Here is a 14002-nt window from a genome sequence, read left to right as displayed (position 1 = left end):
CTGAATCTAGGTGAGAGGAACCCTCCCGGCCCCACTATTATAATGGAGGAGATGACCGTTGCCAATTATAGGCAGATGGTCAGGTACCATACCAAGACATTTGGCACAACTCTTACTGGCTACATTGGGGATGAAGAAACCACGGCCCCAAGGGTTGTTTACTACAATGGTGATAAGGAGGAGGAAGAGGAGGTGGTCACCACTGAGGGGACACAGCCAGATTCCTGCACTGACACCGATCATCCACGTGCTAGTGTGCACACTGGTGGTGACAATGTCAGAGAGACGGCGACACCTGAGAATGGTAAATATGCCCAGAAAGACCTGAATCTAGGTGAGAGGAACCCTCCCGGCCCCACTATTATAATGGAGGAGATGACCGTTGCCAATTATAGGCAGATGGTCAGGTACCATACCAAGACAGTTGGCACAACTCTTACCACCTACATTGGGGATGAAGAAACCACGGCCCCAAGGGTTGTTTACTATACTGGTGATGAAGAGGAGGTGGTAACCACTGAGGGGACACAGCCAGATTTCTGCACTGACCGTGATCATCCACGTGCTAGTGTCCACATTGAAGGGGACAGAGAAGACGTCAGAGAGACGGTGACACCTGAGGCTGGTAAAGATGCCAAGATTTCCAGCCATGACCTGAGTTTAGGTGAGAGAAAACCTCCCGGCCCCACTATCATAACAGAGGTGATGACTGCTGGTAATTATAGGCAGATGGTCAGGTACCACACTGTGACATATCGCACACTTGTCACACCACTCGCTAATGTCACAAAGGAAGATGGAGAGGCCCAAGGCCCAAAGGTTATATACTACACTGGGGATGAAGAGGAGGTCACCACCGAGAAGGGTTCTGTAGGTGAGGCAGAAGAGCCTGCAGGCCTCACACACATAGAAGAAGACACTGATCCAACTGCAAGTGTCCACGTTGGTGGTGGAAAGGATGAAGAGGACGGCAGAGAGGCAGTCACACCCGATGCTGGCATATATATCCAGAAGTCTGGTCACTACCTGCCAGATGATGAAGATACGGACGGCATAAGTGAAGAAAAAGCCATCTGCAAGAAAACATCTGTAGGTGAGGACACTTCCCCCGGCCTCAGTGTCATGGAAGTGGATGAGCCACATGTAAGAGGCCACAAATATCTGGAGAATGCCACCATGGTTACCAGAAATAAAAAAACCAAAACCAATGTCTGGACCTGGATTCAGACAAAGCTGGGCAGACGTAAGAAGGCCGACGCTGAAAAAGCCGACACGGCAGATAGAAAGACCAAGAGAGGCTTTGTTGACTGGATCAGAACAAATCTGGGCATGAGGCGCAAGACGGCCGACAATGAGGAAGCCAACACTGCCGATAGAAAGCCAAAGGAAGGCTTCATTGCATGGATCCGAAAAAAGCTGGGCATAAAACCAAAGAGATCCATGTAAGAGGACAATCCATCCCTGACCACCTACAGATGGAACATTCATTATTTACCATCCTAAATTACCAGCTGTATAACATCAAGCAGCTGTATAACACCATAATATAATATCTTATACCAATAATAAATGTCACCACCAACAACAATCCAGTCTTCTCCGTTATTACCATTTCTTCCATTACTACGTATACTGTTATCTGCTACATTGGTGCTGTTATATCTATGTATAAATACAGGGGCCCGGTAAGGTGACAATAGCCCTGAAGCTGTAGAAGTGCTCTGGGTATGTGACGGTTATGGCCCTTATTCAGATCTGATCGCAGTACAAATTTGTTCTCAAAATGGGCAAAACCATGTGCAGTGCAGGTGGGGCAGATGTAACATGTAGAGAGAGTTAGATTTGGGTAACTTATTTTGTTTCTGTGCAGTGTAAATACTGGCTGCATTATTTTTACACTGCAATGTAGATTTCAGTTTCAACACCCCCCACCCAAATATAACTCTCTTTGCACGTTACATCTGTCCCACCTGCAGTGCACATTGTTTGGCCCATTTTGAGAACAAAATTTGTACTGCAATTAGATCTGAATAAGGGCCTATGGGCGGCGAAAAGAGTACAATGATAAGGAGGATTGCTGGGATTACAGGTAGCGCACTGAGTGCAGCGCTGTGCAGGATATAACTGTACATGGGACACATGTCAGGGGGTACATACAGGTGCAGTGTCACTAACACATACTGGAGCGCTGTGTATGTGATGTTATGTGCAGGGTACAGTACAATGATAAGGAGGATTGCTGGGATCACAGGTAGCGCACTGAGGACAGCGCTGTGCAGGATATAACTGTACATGGGACACATGTCAGGGGGTACATACAGGTGCAGTGTCACTAACACATACTGGAGCGCTGTGTATGTGATGTTATGTGCGGGGTACAGTACAATGATAAGGAGGATTGCTGGGATTACAGGTAGCGCACTGAGTGCAGCGCTGTGCAGGATATAACTGTACATGGGACACATGTCAGGGGGTACATACAGGTGCAGTGTCACTAACACATACTGGAGCGCTGTGTATGTGATGTTATGTGCAGGGTACAGTACAATGATAAGGAGGATTGCTGGGATCACAGGTAGCGCACTGAGGACAGCGCTGTGCAGGATATAATTGTACATGGGACACATGTCAGGGGGTACATACAGGTGCAGTGTCACTAACACATACTGGAGCGCTGTGTATGTGATGTTATGTGCAGGGTACAGTACAATGATAAGGAGGATTGCTGGGATTACAGGTAGCGCACTGAGGACAGCGCTGTGCAGGATATAACTGTACATGGGACACATGTCAGGGGGTACATACATGTGCAGTGTCACTAAAACATACTGGAGCGCTGTGTATGTGATGGTTATGTGCGGGGTACAGGACAATGATAAGGAGGATTGCTGGGGTTACAGGTAGAGCACTGAGGACAGCGCTGTGCAGGAAATAACTATACATAGGACACATGTCAGGGGGTACATACATGTGCAGTGTCACTAAAACATACTGGAGCGCTGTGTATGGGATGGTTATGTGCAGGGTATAGTGCAATGATAAGGAGGATTCCTGGGATTACAGGTAGCGCACTGAGGACAGCACTGTGCAGGATATACCTGTACATGGGACACGTCAGGGGGTACATACAGGTGCAGTGTCACTAACACATACTGGAGCGCTGTGTATGTGATGTTATGTGCGGGGTACAGTACAATGATAAGGAGGATTGCTGGGATTACAGGTAGAGCACTGAGGACAGCGCTGTGCAGGATATAACTGTACATGGGACACATGTCAGGGGGTACATACAGGTGCAGTGTCACTAACACATACTGGAGCGCTGTGTATGTGATGGTTATGTGCACGGCATAGTACAATGATAAGGAGGATTGCTGGGATTACAGGTAGAGCACTGAGTGCAGCGCTGTGCAGGATATAACTGTACATGGGACACGTCAGGGGGTACATACATGTGCAGTGTCACTAACACATACTGGAGCGCTGTGTATGTGATGGTTATGTGCGGGGTACAGGACAATGATAAGGAGGATTGCTGGGATTACAGGTAGCGCACTGAGGACAGCGCTGTGCAGGATATAACTGTACATGGGACATGTCAGGGGGTACATACAGGTGCAGTGTCACTAACACATACTGGAGCGCTGTGTATGTGATGGTTATGTGCGGGGTACAGGACAATGATAAGGAGGATTGCTGGGATTACAGGTAGCGCACTGAGGATAGCGCTGTGCAGGATATAACTGTACATGGGACACGTCAGGGGGTACATACAGGTGCAGTGTCACTAACACATACTGGAGCGCTGTGTATGTGATGGTTATGTGCGCGGCACAGTACAATGATAAGGAGGATTGCTGGGATTACAGGTAGTGCACTGAGGACAGCGCTGTGCATGATATAACTGTACATGGGACACGTCAGGGGGTATATAGGAGGTGCAGTGTCACTAACACATACTGGAGTGCTGTGTACAATGATAAGGCGGATTGCTGGGATTACAGGTAGCGCACTGAGGACAGCGCTGTGCAGGATATAACTGTACATAGGACAACTGCATTTGTTGGAAAACAGATAGAGAAGAGGTGACTGTGTGGTAGTTACAGGGACTGGCATTTCAGCAGAGGCACATACCCTGACCAATCACTTACCAGTTATGAGCTGGGCATCCTAAGGCTCCATGGCCCCCTCCAGGTGGCGCTGTCCTTTGCTGCATCGTAAGGGTCAGCGTAATCCTCCAAGATGAAGATCTGCATTTGGGAGAGGAGGAAAAGGATGGTAAATATATGAGAAGTTACTCATGTGGATATAAGCACCACACCCCCTGGTGCCCGCGCCTTTACAACACTGGTTACCTGCCCAGCACGGGCAGTCACCCTGCACACAGTATTCACGGGGAAACAGTCCTACTCCCTTCACTAGGAACTAGTACAGTCAATTCGTGCCTCATGCCTCAATGAGGTCCCTTTTTCCCAGTGAGAGGCAGGGCCAATAAGACGAAAAGAATTAGGAAAAACTGCGCTAATATTCTGGCACCATGTAAGAATTCACCTTCACACAGATTCGTTTTTAGAATGATGAAGCTCCGGGTGATGTACAGCTGTTGAGTGTCCCTCCGGTATGGGTGCAGGGAGGGGAGCTGACCTGAGTAGATGGAATGTGGGTCTTCGCTCTTACCCTCCCAGCCTCTCACTGTTAGATGTTGCACAGGGCTGGATGGTTCAGTGAGAGTGCACGGGAGTTGCGGACCTAACGATGTGAGGGTCCGAGCTTTATTCCTGTTCTCCTGGCTTGCCTTGCACCGCTGAGTGAGAGGGGCTGGAGGCGTCTCTCTCACCGACGCTGCCGTCACCCGTACGTTGATGGAGTGCTCAAGTCCCGCTGGAGATACTGGCACTGGAGGAAAGGAATGGATGATCGCAGGTGTGTCGACTTTTTCTCGCTGTTGACTTTTTAGTAGAACAATATCAAAGAAGCCCCAGCCAGAGACGCCTCCAGCCCCTCTCACTCAGCGGTGCAAGCCGGGAGAACAGGAATAAGGCTCGGACCCTCACATCGTTAGGTCCGCAACTGCCGTGCACTCTCACTGAACCATCCAGCCCTGTGCAACATCTAACAGTGAGAGCCTGGGAGGGTAAGAGCGAAGACCCACATACCATCTACTCAGGTCAGCTCCCCTCCCTGCACCCGTACCGGAGGGACACTCAACAGCTATACATCACCCGGAGCTTCAGCGCAGGTGAGAGACGCCGCACTTGGCGCTACTGCAACAGACAGACTGTTTAAAATTCTATTGCAGAGAAAAAATATATATTATAGTCACAAAGACTTATTATTATTTGTCTGACTAACAAGCAATTATCCAAGCTGTATATTCAATTTCTTGAAGTGAAGTAATTTTAAGATATATTATAAAAAAATATCTTTTAGTGTGTACAATATTGTTGTGTTTATAGGAGGCCACCTAAATAAAATTTTTTTTTTGCAAAATAGTTTTTAAGTCAGTACAAATTTAAACAAGAGGTACCTCACATGAGCCCACAACAGGTAATAAAAACGGCAGAATAGCAATGTATGGTACAAGTGAGTCAATATAACACAAACATATAGTGTACCGACGTATTTATCAAGTCAGAAGGTAAAGGCCCCCATACACTATGCGATTTGGGCACGATTTCATCCGATTCGGATGAATCGGGCGGTAAAATCGGCCCAAATCGCACTTGCAGACACCCCGTCCGATCCAATGCGTGGTCCCGTGCGCATTGGATCGGGGTCGGGAGGTCGGACGGGCTGCACATAAGATTTGTTAAATCTTATGTGCAGCCCAGCCCCGGAGCCGTGCAGGGGATGACAGCGGGCGGGGGATGCCGGCTATAGAGAGCCGAGCAGGGGGGGGCTGCATAGGGAGCCGGGCAGAAGGAGGGTGACAGCGGGAGCAGCGCGCTGGGCAGGGAGGATGACGCTGGCTGCCGGGCAGCGGCGGGAGCCGGGAGGAACACACTAACTTGAAAAAAAAAAAAGCCCATACAGATGACTAGCTTGGCTGAGACCTCTCTCAGCCAATCAATGGCTTGCTAGTCATTCTGTATGGGCTTTTTTTTTTTTCAAGTTATCTGTGTTCCTCCCGGCTCCCGACGCTGCCCGGCAGCCAGCGTCATCCTCCCTGCCCAGCGCGCTGCTCCCGCTGTCACCCTCCTCCTGCCCGGCTCCGTATGCAGCCTCCCCCTGCTCGGCTCTCTATTAGCCGGCATCCCCCGCCCGCTGTTGACCCCCCCCCCCCCCCCCCGATGATCCATGCGATTTATCATATGCAAACATTAGGCATATCAAGTGCCTAATCATGCAGGGTGAAATCAGGTCCGACTTGTCTTTAGGACAAGTCGGACTAATGTATGGGGGCCTTAAAATATAAAGGCATAAAGATAAAGACACAAAGGACAGACACACGTGGGTACAGACAAGTGGGTGGGAGGAGGGAGGGAGACCAGGACACTATCTCATATAACAGCAGGGTCAGTGGACAGTATCGGGGCAGGGTCCACCTGATATGAGATTCCTAGCGGGAGATTTCTTTTCTCTCTATAGGTACACCACTTAATCCACTTAAGGTGTATAGAATTGGCGGAAGAGGAATACTTGCAGTCAATCATTTCGAATAGATAGTGCTTATGAATTTTACCTAATACATGATGTAGATCGGGAGTCTCAGGGGACTTCCAGTACTGAATAAGGGGGTTTGGCTTGAAAAGAAGCAAGCCAGGAAAGAGCAAATGTGCTTTTTGGGCGCACTCTTTAGTTGTATTCATGAAATGTGATGTTGTATCATTAAAACATAACTTTTATTAAGACTTATACTCCTAAAAGAAAGATGACCTTCTCACTCTGTCTCTTCAAAATAAGATTTATAATGAGAGAGAAAAAAGGGGTTTAAAAATGTCCGCAGGTGCCAGTCTCGCTCTGCTATGATTTAGTCAGAGTGCACACTGGTCAAACATGCGGTTTATACGTTACTTTTATGGGCATTCCTTAGTAACGCCGCCTATTTTTCTAGGCTTTACATAGCACTTATATCATCACTCCCTCTGATTATTGTTCAGGGCAAGTGCCAACAAAAATTTTACTGTGACTGTTATTGGATTGAATTTCCTATTTTAGTCACTGTCAGATTGCCTCTTGTGTACACTTACAACTATTATCTGGAGTCCAACCAATTCAAGCACTTGAGAATTTGTTTTCTTATTCGCTGTGCAGCGATTTATTATGTAGCCACATAGGAGTATTAACATGCATTCATTCTAGGAGATTCATGCATACAGGTGAAACATACCCCTGCAGTAGGTTGCTCCTTGGCATCATATTGTTACTATGATCAGCCCTACGTGTACCATACCAGATGTTCACCAGGGATTAACTCTCTGATTACTGGTCTGGCTCCCTGTGCTTTCTCATAAGCTGGACAGGGCAGGTGGGTCCTCCGCGCCAAAGTTTGGCGAGACCCTCTGTAGATTTTCTTTTGCCTTGCGGCTCAGGGCTGGCCTCGGGGACCGCAGCTCTCCCCAAAAGAGAGCTTTGGTACGTGGGAAGTGGGTAGCCCATAAGGGTTGTACACACAGCCCTCCAAAAAAGTTCCAAAACTACAGAAAAACGTGAAAAAGTAACAATGTGACAAACGTGAGAAGGAAAAGAAATAAATAAATTAAGAGACCCCAGCCAGAAGGTCGGGGTTGGGGTGTGAAAACTGTCCTACTCCAGTCAAAAGGCCCAGGGAAAGGACGTGCAGCGCTAACCTAAAGGGAGAGTGCACAGTGAAGGTGCCATACTAGTGCATGGTGCCCCAAGGTCCACAAGTGCAGGGTTCAGGCACCCCCGAGTTTCTCCAGGGGCACAGTCCAAGCTCGGGCTCCAGGCAGCGTCTGACCAAGTGTTTCTCTGCTCCTACCTAGGGTGTTTCCAGATCCCGGGCATGGATACTCCACTGGGCTTTTCCATTGACTCCCTTGAGGGTTGAGGCCCCCTCGGAAGAGCAATCCACTCAGTCCCAGCATTTCATGATTGACAGTCAGTCCTGGATGATGCACCGTTTGCACACAGACATGATCGCCGGAGCTCTCATCCGCTCCCGGACTCTGATCTCCTTTTAGGATATGGACATGGTGACAGATGGGCGCTTTTATCTTGGAGAGAAACGAGGTAAGGGGACCTGACAACACGATATACCACACCACCAAATATTTCTTATCACAGCAGATAAAAGCGTCCATCTGTCACCATCTGCATATCAGTAAGTAAGGAGTACATCTGTACTTAAAGATGCCAATGCCGGGGCATTTTATCAATCGGGATTGATAAATGCTCAATCCCGGGATTCTCGGGATTGACATCTCTAACCAGTTTAGGGAGGTAGCCCCCCCCCCCCCCCGCCCCACACATCCATTTACTTACATGGGGGGTGGGAGGGAGGCCAGGAGCAGGGCAGACATCAGCGGGAGCAGGGCAGACAGGAGTGGGCGGGTGGTGGCGGCAACAGCAGCAGCAGAGCTGCCCGAAGGGTGGGAGGCTGAAGCTGCAACAGGAGGCAGGACTGGTGATGAGGGCTGAGGGATCACTCTCGAGTGGATATGGGCGGTGCAGCGTGACGGTCAGAGGTCACACTGCGCAGGTCAGACTGCCTATACCCTATTCAGACTGCAGGCCGGGGATCAGGAACTCCTGTGCAGCATCTGAGCACTCGCTCAGACGCTGCCTGCCATTAGATATGCGCATCTGATCCCGGAATCCCAGGATTGGAAGATCCAATCCCGTGATTCAAATCCCGGCGTTTTTTAGGCCAGATCCTGGGATTGGCCACCCTATCTGTACTGTTATGTGATGGCAGCTGCTTCAATGTAATGCATACACCTGTGCTCCTGTTATGTGACGGCAGCTGCGTCAATGTAATGCATACACCTGTGTTCCTGTTATGTGACGGCAGCTGCGTCAGTGTAATGCATACACCTGTGCTCCTGTTATGAGATTTCAGCTGCGTCAATGTAATGCATACACCTGTGCTCCTGTTATGTGACGGCAGCTGCGTCAGTGTACTGCATACACCTGTGTTCCTTTTATGTGACAGCAGCTGCGTCAGTGTAATGCATACACCTGCGCTCCTGTTATGAGATTTCAGCTGCGTCAATGTAACGCATACACCTGTGCTCCTGTTATGTGACGGCAGCTGCGTCAATGTACTGCATACACCTGTGTTCCTTTTATGTGACGGCAGCTGCGTCAGTGTAACGCATACACCTGTGTTCCTTTTATGTGACGGCAGCTGCGTCAGTGTAATGCATACACCTGTGCTCCTGTTATGAGATTACAGCTGAGTCAATGTAACGCATACACCTGCGCTCCTGTTATGTGACGGCAGCTGCGTCAGTGTACTGCATACACCTGTGTTCCTTTTATGTGACGGCAGCTGCGTCAGTGTAATGCATACACCTGTGCTCCTGTTATGAGATTTCAGCTGCGTCAATGTAACGCATACACCTGTGCTCCTGTTATGTGACGGCAGCTGCGTCAATGTAACGCATACACCTGTGCTCCTGTTATGTGACGGCAGCTGCGTCAATGTAACGCATACACCTGTGCTCCTGTTATGTGACGGCAGCTGCGTCAGTGTAACGCATACACCTGTGCTCCTGTTATGTGACGGCAGCTGCGTCAATGTAACGCATACACCTGTGCTCCTGTTATGTGATGGCAGCTGCGTCAATGTAACACATACATCTGTGCTCCTGTTTTGTGGTGGCAGCTGCGTCAATGTAACGCATACACCTGTGCTCCTGTTATGCGATGGCAGCTGTGTCAATGTAATGCATACACATGTGCTCCTGTTATGTGATGGCAGCTGCGTCAATATAATGTATACACCTGTGTTATGTGATGGCAGCTGCGTCAATGTACTGCATACACCTGTGCTCCTGTTATGTGACGGCAGCTGCGTCAATGTACTGCATACACCTGTGCTCCTGTTATGCGATGGCAGCTGCGTCAGTGTAACGCATACACCTGTGCTCCTGTTATGTGATGGCAGCTGCATCAATGTAACGCATACACCTGTGCTCCTGTTATGCGATGGCAGTTGCGTCAATGTAATGCATACACCTGTGCTCCTGTTATGTGATGGCAGCTGCATCAATGTAATGCATACACCTGTGCTCCTGTTATGTGACGGCAGCTGCGTCAATGTACTGCATACACCTGTGCTCCTGTTATGTGACGGCAGCTGCGTCAGTGTAACGCATACATCTGTGCTCCTGTTATGCGATGGCAGCTGTGTTAATGTAATGCATACACATGTGCTCCTCTTATGTGATGGCAGCTGCGTCAATGTAATGTATACACCTGTGTTATGTGATGGCAGCTGCGTCAATGTACTGCATACATCTGTGCTCCTGTTATGTGGTGGCAGCTGCGTCAGTGTAACGCATACACCTGTGCTCCTGTTATGTGATGGCAGCTGTGTCAATGTAATGCATACACATGTGCGCCTGTTATGCGATGGCAGCTGCGTCAATGTAACGCATACACCTGTGCTCCTGTTATGTGACGGCAGCTGCGTCAGTGTAACGCATACACCTGTGCTCCTGTGATGGGAGCTGCGTCAATGTAACGCATACACCTGTGCTCCTGTTATGAGATTTCAGCTGCGTCAATGTAATGCATACACCTGTGCGCCTGTTATGCGATGGCAGCTGCGTCAATGTAACGCATACACCTGTGCTCCTGTTATGTGACGGCAGCTGTGTCAATGTAACGCATACACCTGTGCTCCTGTTATGAGATTTCAGCTGCGTCAATGTAATGCATACACCTGTGCGCCTGTTATGCGATGGCAGCTGCGTCAATGTAACGCATACACCTGTGCTCCTGTTATGTGATGGCAGCTGCGTCAATATACTGCATACACCTGTGCTCCTGTTATGTGACGGCAGCTGCGTCAGTGTAACGCATACACCTGTGCTCCTGTGATGGGAGCTCATGCACTCACCGTTTCCTCTTCCCCGTGTCCCGGTTTATCGGTTGCCTCCGTTCCTCTCCCGCAGGTCGGGCTGCACCGGGATGAGGTGGTCAGTGTGTGGTCTCCCTCCGGTGCCCAGAGAGCAGCAGTCTAATCCCTGGGATAGTTCCCGCCTCTGCCCAGGATTCAAGAATAGACGCCGCAGGCCCCCTACCGGACAGCCCCGGCTATCCTCCACTCCTCTGACGACGGGTCCGTGCGATTCTCCACGGAGCAGCATCGGTGCGTAGCCGAATCAGGGAGAGAGGTGATGCTCCAGTGGCGTGGGGGGGAGCAGGGAGCCAGTCAGATGCCCCCGGTCCTATGTTGGGCAGGGCACTGTGAGTGGCCCGGCTGCTTGCGGCACGAGTCCGGGGCTGGCCGACGCCGGCTGCCAGGCACCCAGACACGTGACCAGCAGCGCACTGACACTTGTGTGTAGTCCCGCGCCCCTACCTGTGGCTGCGGCAACAGCCAATAGCTAGTTACTGCCAGCAGCGCGGAAGGTTATTGCGGAACTAGCAGGCAGGTGAGGAAGGTATGTCACTGGTCAGGAGTCGCCTCACTGTCTCTACTGGCCGGCGCACGCTTTTCACTGTCCCCGCCCCCCTTCACCCCTAACTTGTTATCCAGCACACCTACATACATCAGGGTTGCCGACTTTCTTATTCTCCTCTCCGGGAGAAGCCCGGAGAGGAGAGTTGCAGTAGCAGCTCAGGGGGCGGGGCTTAAGCGTGACATCACTAAGCCCCGCCCCATGCTGGTAAACCATCGAATTCAGGGATCTCCGTTAAGGGGGCGGGGCTAAAATGACGCGATTGTGTCATTTTAGCTCCGCCCCCTCCTCTGAGACCCAGCGTCCCTCCACCTCCTCATACCTGTTACCCAGCACACCTCCTCCTCGTTACCCAGCGTCCCTCCCACCTCCTCCTCATACCTGTTACCCAGCGCCCCTCCACCTCATACCTGTTACCCAGCGCCCCTCCCACCTCCTCCTCATACCAGTTACCCAGCGCACCTCCACCTCATACCTGTTACCCAGCACACCTCCTCCTCATACCAGTTACCCAGCGCACCTCCTCCTCATACCTGTTACCCAGCGCCCCTCCCACCTCCTCCTCATGCCTGTTACCCAGCGCCCCTCCCACCTCCTCCTCATACCTGTTACCCAGTGCCCCTCCACCTCCTCCTCATACCTGTTACCCAACACCCCTCCACCTCCTCCTCATACCTGTTACCCAGCGCCCCTCCCACCTCCTCCGTCCTCATATTTGTTACCCAGCGCACCTCCTCCTCATACCTGTTACCCAGCGCACCTCCTCCTCATACCTGTTACCCAGCGTCCCTCCACCTCCTCCTCATACCTGTTACCCAGCGTCCCTCCACCTCCTCCTCATACCTGTTACCCAGCGCCCCTCCCACCTCCTCATACCTGTTACCCAGTGTCCCTCCCATCTCCTCCTTATACCTGTTACCCAGCGTCCCTCCCACCTCCTCCTCATACCTTTTACCCAGCGTCCCTCCCACCTCCTCTTCATACCTGTTACCCAGCACCCCTCCCACCTCCTCCTCCCCGTTACCCAGCGCACCTCCTCCTCATACCTGTTACCCAGTGTCCCACCACCTATTCCTCATACCTGTTACCCAGCGCCCCTCCACCTCATACCTGTTACCCAGCGCCCCTCCCACCTCCTCCTAATACCAGTTACCCAGCGTCCCACCACCTCCTCCTCATACCAGTTACCCAGCGCCTCCTCCTCATACCTGTAACCCAGCGCCCCACCACCTCCTCCTCATACCAGTTACCCAGCGCCCCACCACCTCCTCCTCATACCTGTTACGCAGTGTCCCACCACCTCCTCCTCAAACCTGTTACCCAGCGTCCCACCACCTCCTCCTCATACCAGTTACCCAGCGCCCCTCCCACCTCCTCATACCGGTTACCCAGCGCCCCTCCACCTCCTCCTCATACCTGTTACCCAGGGCCCCACTACCTGCTCCTCATACCTGTTACCCAGCGTCCCACCACCTCCTCCTCATACCTGTTGCCCAGCGCCCCTCCACCTCCTCCTCATACCTGTTACCCAGCGCCCCTCCCACCTCCTCCTCATACCTGTTACCCAGCGCACCTCCTTCTCATACCTGTTACCCAGCGCCCCTCCCACCTCCTCCTCATACCAGTTACCCAGCGCCCCACCACCTCCTCCTCAAACCTGTTACCCAGCGTCCCACCACCTCCTCCTCATACCAGTTACCCAGCGCCCCTCCCACCTCCTCATACCGGTTACCCAGCGCCCCTCCACCTCCTCCTCATACCTGTTACCCAGGGCCCCACTACCTGCTCCTCATACCTGTTACCCAGCGTCCCACCACCTCCTCCTCATACCTGTTGCCCAGCGCCCCTCCACCTCCTCCTCATACCTGTTACCCAGCGCCCCTCCCACCTCCTCCTCATACCTGTTACCCAGCGCACCTCCTTCTCATACCTGTTACCCAGCGCCCCTCCCACCTCCTCCTCATACCAGTTACCCAGCGCCCCACCACCTCCTCCTCATACCTGTTACCCAGCGTCCCACCACCTCCTCCTCATACCTGTTACCCAGCGTCCCACCACCTCCTCCTCATACCAGTTAACCAGCGCCCCTCCCACCTCCTCATACCGGTTACCCAGCGCCCCTCTACCTCCTCCTCATACCTGTTACCCAGCGTCCCACCACCTCCTCCTTATACCTGTTGCCCAGCTCCCCTCCACCTCCTCCTCATACCTGTTACCCAGCGCCCCTCCCACCTCCTCCTCATACCTGTTACCCAGCACACCTCCTTCTCATACCTGTTACCCAGCGCCCCTCCCACCTCCTCCTCATGCCTGTTACCCAGTGCCCCTCCACCTCTGCCTCATACCTGTTACCCAGCGCCCCTCCACCTTCTCCTCATACCTGTTACCCAGCGCCCCTCCCACATCCT

At 51.7% G+C, this 14002-nt stretch overlaps 1 long non-coding RNA gene across 2 annotated transcripts in view; it reads right to left on the bottom strand.

Annotated features, from left to right (window-relative positions):
• Positions 1-11448, bottom strand: part of LOC146049447 (uncharacterized) — a 71681-nt gene extending 60233 nt beyond the window's left edge. For both annotated transcript variants that reach the window (XR_014466134.1, XR_014466133.1), the window contains exons 1-2: positions 11030-11448; positions 4152-4250 (exon numbers count right to left, since the gene is read on the bottom strand). This is a non-coding gene — a long non-coding RNA (uncharacterized LOC146049447). The remainder of the gene's footprint in view (positions 1-4151; positions 4251-11029) is intronic.
• Positions 11449-14002: the final 2554 nt, after the last annotated feature.

Source organism: Crinia signifera, chromosome 12 (assembly GCF_055691185.1).
Source record: "Crinia signifera chromosome 12, ASM5569118v1, whole genome shotgun sequence".
NCBI classification, from domain to species: Eukaryota; Metazoa; Chordata; class Amphibia; order Anura; family Myobatrachidae; genus Crinia; species Crinia signifera.
This window is presented reverse-complemented; position numbering and strand designations above follow the sequence as displayed.